Here is an 11,149-nt window from a genome sequence, read left to right as displayed (position 1 = left end):
AAATGCAGGCTCCATGAACTTAAAGGCAGCCACCCTTCTCTCAAGAGAGAGAAGGGAGAGGGGTGGCTGTGGGTGTTGGACGTGGGGGTGGGGCTTCCCCCGCCAGCCATCTGGCTAGCAGCGGGTAGAACCCCTCAAAAAACGGGGGACCCCTGGCAAACCAGGGGGGTTGGCAACCCTAATAGTCATCGTGAGCAGCTGGGGCAGCCCACTCTTGTTTAATGCCCATGGCTGTTTGGCCTGGGAGCCCAGCAGTGTCAGACTGGGAGGGATGGGGGTAGGTTAAGACTCCCAGGGTCCTTCTCTCTCAAGTCCTCCTCCTATAAGCCTAGGAGCAAGTAACCAGTGCTTTCTCATTGGCGCTGACCCCTAGCATTTTATAAAGGCAGCTGCAAGCCTCCCATGCCCTTGTTCCAGCTTCCTGCCTCCCAGCAGGAAATCCCTCCCCCCAAGAGGGAGTCAGTAGGTGCTTCCGCTTCCCTGCTAGCCACCGTCCCCTGCCCTGTTGTTGTTGCAGCAGCAGCTGCTGCCCAGTTGAGCAGCAGTCTGCTAGCACTTGTGGCTTCCTATTGAAAAGCCAGTGATCCTTCCTGCCTAGGGCTGCCAACCTCTAGGTGGGGGCTGGAGATTCCCTCAGAATGATAACTGATCTCTAGACTACACAGATAGCTTACTTATTGTTTATTTATTTGTTTGAAACAGTTATTCCACTTCTCCTGGAGAAAATGGCTGCTTTGGAAGGTGGGCTGTACGGCATTATACCCTACTAAGGTCCCTCCCCTCCCTCAAGCCCACATTTCCAGGCTCTACCCTCAAATCTCCAGGTATTTCCAACCCTATTCCCCTCATTTAACTGCTCCCAGCTTAGGCTATGGGGGTTCTCTGCCCCTTTTGTGACAGAAAGAGACCTAGCTTAGATGCACGTTTTGAAATGTGCTATAGTTATTTGGGAGGAACTAATGGATTGCAGTGGTGATTCAATCTCATTCTTTTTAATATATTCATCAACATGATGCTTGGTACTGAGCTTGTAGGACACAGCCTCCTTTAATTCATTTTCCATTTATTCTCCACTAACAGTGCAATCTTATGCAGAAGTATGCCATTCTAAACCCATTGAAGCCTGGAGTAACTCTGCATAGAATTGTGCCATCAAACATGATGGCCATATGTGGTTTGGCTCACTTACTTGAGAGATCTGTTGTGTAGGCACCTAGTGCTGTATACTTTCTTCACTCTGATGTTTGCTTGTACACAAAAAAGTAACAACCAAGATTACATGATGTTCACAGGAGTACCCATTCCCTCAAGAAGGATTATGTACAGTACAAAGGATATAACAGAGAATATTCCAGTTTTCTACTGTACTATTCTTTGAAAAACATGCCATATAAGGATTTTCCATGTGTCATGATAAATGAATTGTGTATGGATATCCTGTTACTTGAGACCATACAATGCAGCAGCAATCATAAAATTTAGGAAATAAGTTAAAAATGATGTTTAAAAAGGAAGCCCAAAATGTATGTGATCAGACAATAGATTATCCTAGGAGTAGAACTGTTGGCGTTGCTGAAATATAAGTGAAGAGCAATATAAAACAATGTATATCTAGTTTCTTTTTAAAAAGAGGATTTATAAAGTTAATAATGTTCAGGGTCAGGGATACTGGAAATGTAGATTTTTCAATGTGGAATGTATGTTAGGTAAGAGTGCTTGAGTGTAATCACGTATTGGAAACAGTGATTAAACTGAGACAGACTTACTGGTTGTGCACTTAGGAGGGACCCGGGCTTGGTTCCCATGCCTTCTTCTTCTCGCACTCTTCTTCATCCATGGTCGAGGCAATCCTCTGCAGTAGAGCATACATTCTTCTGGCTCAAGGCAAAAACATCTAAGTGCCTAGTGCTAGAGGAATGCATGTCCCACAGCAGAAGATCAATTTCTCAATGGATGAGGAGGAGAAGTAGAGAAAAGATACAGGATCCAAACCCCAGTAATTATCCTACTGGGTTGCTTAAAGGCCCAAAGTTTGACCCTTTTTACTTAATATGTTTGCAGCTATTAAAACTTTCCCCCTACAGTTGTGGGGTCTTTCCCAGCACATGCTGTCTGACATGTCTAGTTGAGGATGCTTATGTACTTTTAAACTATCTGCCCAACTCTTGGAAGCTAACTGATGGTCAATGAAAATGGACCCACCGTGCCCTTACTACAGCTAAAACACTTGCATTACAACACTGGAGAGATAAATGCCCACCTCCAGTAAATCAATGGATTGAAGACTTTAAAACTTTGTCAGTATTTGAATGCACAGCATATAGATGAGAATTGTGTATGGACTTATTTTTAGACGTTTAGAAACCTTTTATAGAAACTTATGTGTAGAACTGCCACCACTGTTGTTATATTTCGGTCTCTATATATACCTTCTTTTCCCCCTTTTTTAAAATTTAGTTGCTGGATGTTGAGGGTTTTCCCCCTTCTTTTTTCTGTTTGTTTAAAAGAAATAAAAATGTCTGGTTGACAGATGAGCACTGGGAATTCTGTGCTTGAAACTAAATTTGGGGAGGATGATTCAAATTGGGACCACAGCATGTGGGGAGAGGATACTTAAACCCCCCCCCCAGATATTTTCCTGACTTGAAACCACCATAGTGAGCTGTTATATGCCCCAGTGGGGGAAGCTTACATGCAGCATACGTGCAGCACATCAGTACACATTAAGTTCCAAGTTGGGGAAATGGTGCAGGGGAAAGGTTTAAGCACAATCTTCCTGCATGCTAAATTAGCACCACCCCATGTGCTTGAAAAGTGAGTTCCCAGCACAAAACTCTCAGATTTTGTCTGATGACCAGACCTCATGACAGACCAGGGGGGAAATGTATCATGTAGTTAGGGCCTGCGTTCATCTAACTGGAGACACCAGGAATTTGGTATCTTATTCTTTCAAAGATATATTCTACCACTTAATCATAGCTCCTTTCCAATTTAAATCAATTTAAACCAGAGATGTTTTAAAATCTAACAGCTATACAAGTTTGAAATAAGTCAGCTTTTATTTACCTCAGATATTTCCCTCCCTTTTGTCATGTTTAATTTTGGCAGTAAATTGGCAAAGCCGCTATTTTTCTGTGAATCAATATGGTCTGTGCCTTAATTTGATACCTCTCTCTTGTCATAAAAAGTAACCAAGATTATTAATTTGGCTCCATGTGGGATGAAATCTGAAGGTGTGAGGATTCAGCAACCTGAATGTCCAAGAAAATGGGAAAACATAAGCTATGCATCTCTAAAAAAACAATAGACTAATGCCGTGAGTTTCCCCTATTTTATTCAGGGTTGCTAAAAAGGCATAACAACAACAAAAATTGGCAACCAAGTATGTTGATGTAGTAAAACTAAGCACATTAAACCAAAAGGTAATCCTATTTTTAATGTTACTTGCCCCCAGGTTGAAGTTCAGGGTAGCAGCTGGAGAGGTTCTTTCCTGCCAGCACTGAAGCTGGCGTGCAGCTGTGGCTTATATAGTATTTAAAATCCATCCACACAAAAATTGTAGCTTTCCAATAGCGTAATTTGATCTTTGGTTTGCTAGTGATAGGCACCAAGAAGACACTTTGAAAGCCAGTGCAAGATCTTATTCTAACACACAGCCCCATGAAACTACTTTATACTGAATCAGACAACTAGGCCATCAAGATTTGTATTGTTTATCCTCTCTCTCTCTGTGTAACAGTTTATCTCATGCTTCCACCAAAGAGCCCTGAATGGCACACAGAGTTCACTCTTCCCCACTTTATCCTTCCAACAGTCCTGAATTGACTGGGCTAAGGTCACCCAGTGAGCTTTATGGCTAGGATGGGGATTTGAATCCAGAGCTGCTTCCACACAAGAGTGATTTTCTGTAGTAGTCTGTGATAAATACTGGGTTCAAGATGCATTGCACTGAACAGCTCTAGGTTGCTGATGTGATTCTGTATGAAATCACACTTGAAACAGAGATTCTAGACAGCCCAGAGTAATGTGTTTTCTGTCCTTTTTTAGCAGTAGTTTCCCTTCATACCTGAGGTGCATTGAACACACACATACATGCATCCTTTGTTCTCATGTGACCCTCAGGATTCTCCACCCACCCTGTTTAATTTATTTTAAAAATTTGAGGAGCATGGGTAATGCAGCATTGCATAGAAATAACACAATACCTTAACATTTACCCCCCTCCCTAAAAGGCAGGCTCAGCTGTGGGTGATTCTCTTCTGTTTTTTTAAAAAAACAAGCACGAGTTACACTGGATAGGAACAGTGCGCTGATTTTCTTTCAAGGAATGAATGGCAGCCATCCATGGGTGTAGGAGAAAGCCACTTAAGGCTGCGGTCACACGGAGCATTTGCCACGCTGACGATATGGATGGTAGATGGATTTTCCGGGTGCGATCACACCACAACATCTGGGAAGCGTAGAGCTCCCGTGGCTAACCTGAGGTTTCCCGCTGAAGATGCAGAGTAAAAAACTAGTACCTCCAAGGTACTAGTTTCCGGAAACCGCGGGGCAAGGGCGGGCGTCTGATCGCGTTTCTGGTGGACTGATGTGGCATCCGGCGCCCGGCACTGTTCGTCACACACAAGGGGGGGGTTGTCTCCCAAGTCTCCGCGGGTTGCGCAACAGCGCCCAACAGCGCATGCGCGCAAAGAGCAATTGCTAGTGCGATCACGCGGGGCGGCTTCTGTGCCGCGCTGCAGGATACCCGTCTGGTCGGCATCTCCCCCCTAACCACAGGACCTCGACCGGGACGTGTGCTCGGGCCCCCGCGATATCCGGCCCGTGTGACCAGGGCCTAAGTATACTATCTGATGGGGGACTTCCCTTTGCCTTTGTTCTGTCCTCTCAGTTTAAGATGAAGAGCAGGTCTCACCCTTTTAGCTGTATACTAGGTTCCAGCTCTGTTTTCTGTATCCCATAGAACTCAGTGGAAGCAACTGAGAACTGAATGAGCCACTATTTGAATAGCCCTGCCCCTTCACCTTCTTAGGCCTTGCTCTGTATTTCATGATGTTGTGACTTCAAGTATTGTGACAGTGCAAACTGGCTTACTAATGTATTGACTTGGAAACTGTGAATTTAAGAGCCCTGCACTTATCCACACCCCTTCCAACTAATAGAATATGACAATCCTTGTTATCAGCACCAGCCCGGCTCTGCACCAAAGGTGGCAGATTTTTATTGCTGTTCCATATCAGGAAAAAAGTGAGCGATTGAATTCAGTGTTAACTGTCATACTGGTGTGTGTTGTAAGGTGATAGATTTGGGTTTTCTGCCTCAGGCACCATAATATCTTGAGGCAGCTTTGGCCTGCTTTCCCCCCCTGCTTCCCACAACTCTTCTGCAGTGCAAAATAGAACTAATATTTTGTCAGTGTACCGTAAAATATAATAGGAACTACAGCTGTTGTTTCTCGTCAGTTGTGTAAACCTCTTCCAAGATCACCAGTTCAACATTTCCCTCAGCAGTGCATTTCCCTGCATTCCTGATTGCCCAAGATGAACTCAACGAGGATCTAGAAGGAACAAATTATTCTTTTTAACAGCATAAGTGAAATACTACTGACAGGAGACATTAACACTGCAAAGGGAGATGCTTGACGCACAAGACCTTCTGAACAGTTTAACGACGCATCGTTCCAATGTCAGGTGCGTCTTGCAGAGAACTAATGTTGCTCATATCTGTTATCCTGATCACCAGGCTTATTCTCCTGGCTCTAGACATAGTGCTTTAGGGTCTTTTTTTATAAGAGAACAAGGCAACATCTATGCAGAATTTGCCCACAAGAATAATATTTACCAAGTAAATAACTCAGAGCAGTGTGGTATAGAAGTGTTAGAAAGGGATCTGGGAGACCCAAGTTCAGATCTTGTCGGGTCTCCATCCATCACAGTTGAGCCGACTTGGAAGGGTAGGTCTTTTACCAAGGGAAATTGCGAGGTCCCGAGGGGGAGGAACAATCTCAGACTCTTAGGTGAGTCGGCCGTTGCCTCACGGACCGACCCCCCTACCTGGACTTATTGCAGGGATCCAGTGTTCACGCCTTTTGAGTCTCGGGGGGTTCACCCTTGCTGTCCCCTTTTCTCTCTCACTCCGCCCAGACCTCCTCGAGATCCCTGACTCCCGGCGTTTTCTCACACTCGACACCTGATTGTCATAAGCCCCGGAAGTATCCTCCCCAGTTATCCTCCCCTCTCTCCTCTTTATTTCCTTCATTGACCCACCCCTTTAACAGTGAGCTAGCCATTGGGCCAGTCAACCAAACTCTCCCTCCCGAGAAGGCCCAGTCTTCTTCCACCCGATCAGGCCACCGGCATTGCCAGAGACAGCCCCCTTCCCCACCCCGTCCTCCTTTGACAGCCGGGATTCCTCTGGTGGGCCGGGGTGGGAACCACCCAGGTCCCCCTTCAAACACCTGCGGAGGCTGCCCTGAGGATAGTCGGCGATATCTGTTGACCCCGGCTGCACCCGTTCCCAGCAATGGCCCCGAGCCCGTCCCTTGAGCATGGGCGGACAGGCCAGCAGTTGGTCCTCTCTGCCGGGGTTGGAGTCGTTGACGTTGTGTCAGACAGGCAGGAGGGCAAGGGAGGGGGGGCCCTCCTGACAGATCTCTGCTCTCCCAAGAAAACTCACTGAGTGGACTTGAGCCAGTTACTCTCTTTGGCTAACCTACCTCACAGGGGGAGTAGGTGGGTGGATAAAATGGAGAAAGGGAGAATGATAGCCTAAGCCGCTTTGCAGAGAAAAATGGAGTAAAATATCAAAATAAATAAATGTTAGCCTCAAAACAAACTTGTGAAGTCATTTATGCTGAGAGTCCAAAGACTCAGTGAGCTTCATAGTTGACAGGGCCAGTTCATACTTTGTTGCCACCTACAGTGGTATTTGCTTCAATGGAAGCCATAAGAGAAACAAATGCGTATGGAAATGCAGAAACATGCTATGGAGCTGATGGTCAGTCATAGTTCCCTGGCCACTACATGTCCCCTCCCATTTACAAACACATCACCTTCCTTCATACTTTGTGGAAGGGTCACTTTTTGTACACCTCAGGATACACAGTTGATAGCAATATGGGGTTGTCAGCTCTGGCTTGGGAAATTCATGGAGGTTTGGGGGGCGTGGAGCCTGAGGAGGGCAGGATTTGGAGAAGAGTGAGAGTTCAGCAGGTGCAGGTTATATTGCCATTGAATTCATCCTAGGGCTGCCAAGTCCCCCCGGGGGGCGGGGAAACCCCCGACCCAGAGGCCCGTTCCCCACCGCTCGCGGATTGGGCCCCGGGGGGAACCCCGCCCCGACGTGCGCGTCACCAGGAAGTGACGTTAGGATGCCGAGCATGCTGGGGGCGGGGCCACGACCATCAGAGGGAAAACTCCAGTCGCTGCCCGGGAGTCCCCCGCTGCAGCGACTGCAACGACTTGGCAACCCTAGTTCATCCTCCAAAGCAGCCATTTTCTCCAGGGGAACACATCTTTGAAGTCTGGAGTTCAGTTGTAATTCTAGGAGATATCCAAGCCCCAACTGTAGGTTGGAAACCCTATTTAAGCAATACAATAGCATGTATAAGAATGGCACATGGAGGCCCCTTTCTTTTCCTTATAAGTGAAACCAAGCTCTGAGCTTCCCAACCTAATACTTTAGCTGCTGCATCACTCTAGTTCTCCAGTTACATGCACTAGGAGATAAAGAATAAATTCTAGACAAATGAATTCTAAGGGCCAATTCACACTTTGTAATGTCCTTGTACCAAAAGGGCTGTCTGCCATAAATATGTCTGGATTTCTCAGCAGGGAGCTTAATTCCCAGGGGGCTGCAGGCCCCATTCAGATCAGGACCACAGAGTTGCCAGCCTCCGGGTAGCAACGACAATTGATCTCCAGGCGACCAAGATCAGTTCTCCTGGATAAAATGGCTGCTTTGGAGGGTGGACTGTATGGTATTATATCCCGCTGAGGTCCCTCCCCAAACCTTGCCCTCCCCAGGCTCCACCCTCAAAATCTCCAGGAATTTCCCAACACAGAATTGGCAACCCTAACTACAGTGCATGAGGAGAAGGGTATTGAAGGGTATTAAGGTGGTTTGCTAACCTCCAAGTGGTGACTGGAGATCTCCTGGTTTTACAACTGATCTCCAGACAACAGAGATCAGTTCCCCTGGAGAAAAGGGTTGCTTTGGTGGGTGGAGTCTATGACATTGTACCCTTCTGAGGCCCCTCCCCTCCTCAAACCCCCTTCCCCAGGCTCTATCCAAAGCCCAGGTATTTCCCAACCCAGACCTGGCAACCCTTGGCTTAAGCCTTCCCTCATGCTATGCTCTTTTCCTGACCTGAAATGACCCTGGGGAGTTGATGTTTGCGCTGATGGGGAAAATGAATGTGTACTTATGGCTACACGTATGTTGCCCCAGCAGGGCAAACAGTGGCTCCCTGAGGCCAATTCAGGTTAGGAAAAGGGCTCAGGAAGGAGGCTTAACCCCCTGAATACCATGGCCCTCGTGATCTGAGTGCAGACCTCCCAGTTCACATCTGATAAAAACATATCTGGCAGCCACAAGGACTTTATAAAGTGTGAATTGGCCCTGAGTGTCAGTATCCTTTTACTACTGCATTTTTTTCAGTAACATCCAAAAAATACAAAAGCTGTATCAGTTGCATTCATTATTGCATTTTCATTATGAAAAATGCTTTGAATTCTGTAACGCACTATGGAGTTTTGAGGTATTAGTACCTTACAAAACGGTGAAAATTGTAATGTAAAAAGTGAAATCCAAGTATTGATAATTAGTGGATTTTTAAAAAATCAGCCACTTTTAACTTCAATATTGTTGCATCTATGTTTATATTTTGTGAGTTGCTTGAAGCTTTGGAAGGAGAGGATATAAATATTTTAACCAAATACATTATATTTTCCAGAGGTTCTTGTGGGCAACCATGATAATACATCCCAGTGAGATAGCTGTTGTGTTAATTTGTTATAGCATGTAAGACAGGAGTCCAGTAACGTCTTAAAGACTAACAACCATATTGTAACATGACTTCATAGACTTCAGTCCACTTAACAGTGCAATCCTAAAAACAGTTACTCTAGTCTAAGCCCATTGAAATGACTGGGCTTAAACTGGAGTAACTCTCCTTAGGATTGCACTGTAAGTCAAGTGTATAAAGTGGTCTCCTATCCATGCAAACCTATGCCACAGTTTTAGTCTTTAAGGTGCCAAAAAATTCTAAGAGCAACCAGACCTTCTTAAAAGGGCAGTACATTACTTCTCTACAGGAGTCCTTACAAGATTGGTCAATTTTTTAACTTCTGCACCAAGTAAAATTCTTGATAACCAATTTATACATAATGGAAGCAGCTATCTTAATTTTCTAGTGGTGAGTAACTTCTAGGCTTATCATCTGCCCACCTGCAGCATGTAAAGTCCTCCCCCCAGCCCCAATCCCCTGCTCTTGAGAAACTGAGAAGCAGGGGGAAAGTGTCTGGAAAATGGCCTCCATAGTTACAATTTAGAAATTTTCTCTATGGTTAGGGGAAAATTCTAAAGTGTTACCCAGAAGTGGCGTCACATCTTCCACAAATACCACCCTCCCAAGGCAACACCCTCATAGTTCAATGTTTAACAAACACTACAGTATCTAATGCACGGTGCTTAGGGTTATCAGGGCTATTTTTGGGCAGGAACGCACAGGAACAGAGTTCCGGCTGGCTCCTGAGTTGGCCACGCGCAGCAGGGACTCATTAGCATAATAGGCCACACCCAACAGCAGAAACTCATTAGGATTGGCTACATTAGGGGTGTGTGGCCTAACATGCAAAGGAGTTCCTCCTACAAAAAAGCCCTGGATTTGGACAACAAACAAGGTAAACAGAATAAGAAGCAAAGGGTGGGTGTGGCTGGATGACCACACTTCTGGTAACATGGGGGTGCAGCCTAATGGGCTAATGAGCTGTGCTGTCAGGGGTGTGGCCCAATATGCTAATGAGTTTCTGCTGTTGGGTATGGCCTATTATGCTAATGAGTTCCTGCTGGGCTTTTTCTACAAAAAGAGCCCTGACTGGGTTATTATTTCGCAACCTAACATAATTTACAAGGTTACTGTGAGAATAAGAAGGGGAGCCACTTTTCTTATTCATTATTGCATCATTGCATAAGAATAGGAAGCCACCCTGAGATTGCTGGTGGGATAAAAATGTAATAAAGAAATAATTTAAAACTTTCAGTCCTAGTGCTTCAGTAGAGGTATAGCATTTGTCCATGCATATATCTGATGAATGACCATGGTAACCCTCATTGAAAGAATTAACTCCAGTAGATGGCACTCCTGTATAGAGTGCTTTGGTTTGAATATATTATTGCTAATAGTCACAAATCAATATTTTATTAGGGTATTTCAGGTCTGATCCACATATGTTGCAAAGAGACAAAGAAAAAACAATGGATCAGTGGGAAGAAAAATTTTATTATAAATATTGATATTTATTCCAAATATCAACATGTGTTTCACGTCAAGCTTCCTCGGGAGGTTCTTTCCAAAGCTGGTTTACTGGGAGCACTGCTGCATTTATTTTCCACTGAACCCTCTGAGGAAGCTGGGCACGAAACGCATAAGGGTACTGATATTTGGAATAAAAATTTTCTTCCACTGTACCATTGTTTTATTTCTTTATTTCTTTGCTCCAACTGGTGTGGCTTCATCATCTTCTCGTTGATTCTGTATTTGTTGCAGAATGAAATAGTAGAACCCTGATGCAGTAGATTATGTCAGTGTAGGTGGAGGATATTTTTAACTACTACACAATTTTTAACCACTACATATTTTTTTAAAATATGCACAATTAAAAACACAGCAACTAGCACTTCAGGGAGAAAGGCCCACTTGTTCCCGGGTTCTGAAGAAGTGAGCAGTGACTCAGGAAAGCTCATACCCTCCCATAATTTTTTTTAGTCTTTAATGTGCTACTGGACTCTTGCTCTTTTCTAGAGTTCCTGAATATGTTTTTACAAAATAGGTATTTTAATGCAAAGAATATTTAAAAAGCAACCTCCAGCATGGTGTAGTGTTTAAGATCAGAGGACTCTAATCCGGAGAACCGGGCTTGATTCCCCA

Source organism: Gekko japonicus, unplaced genomic scaffold, assembly GCF_001447785.1.
Source record: "Gekko japonicus isolate JY-2015 unplaced genomic scaffold, Gekko_japonicus_V1.1 scaffold141, whole genome shotgun sequence".
Taxonomy (NCBI): domain Eukaryota; kingdom Metazoa; phylum Chordata; class Lepidosauria; order Squamata; family Gekkonidae; genus Gekko; species Gekko japonicus.
This window is presented reverse-complemented; position numbering follows the sequence as displayed.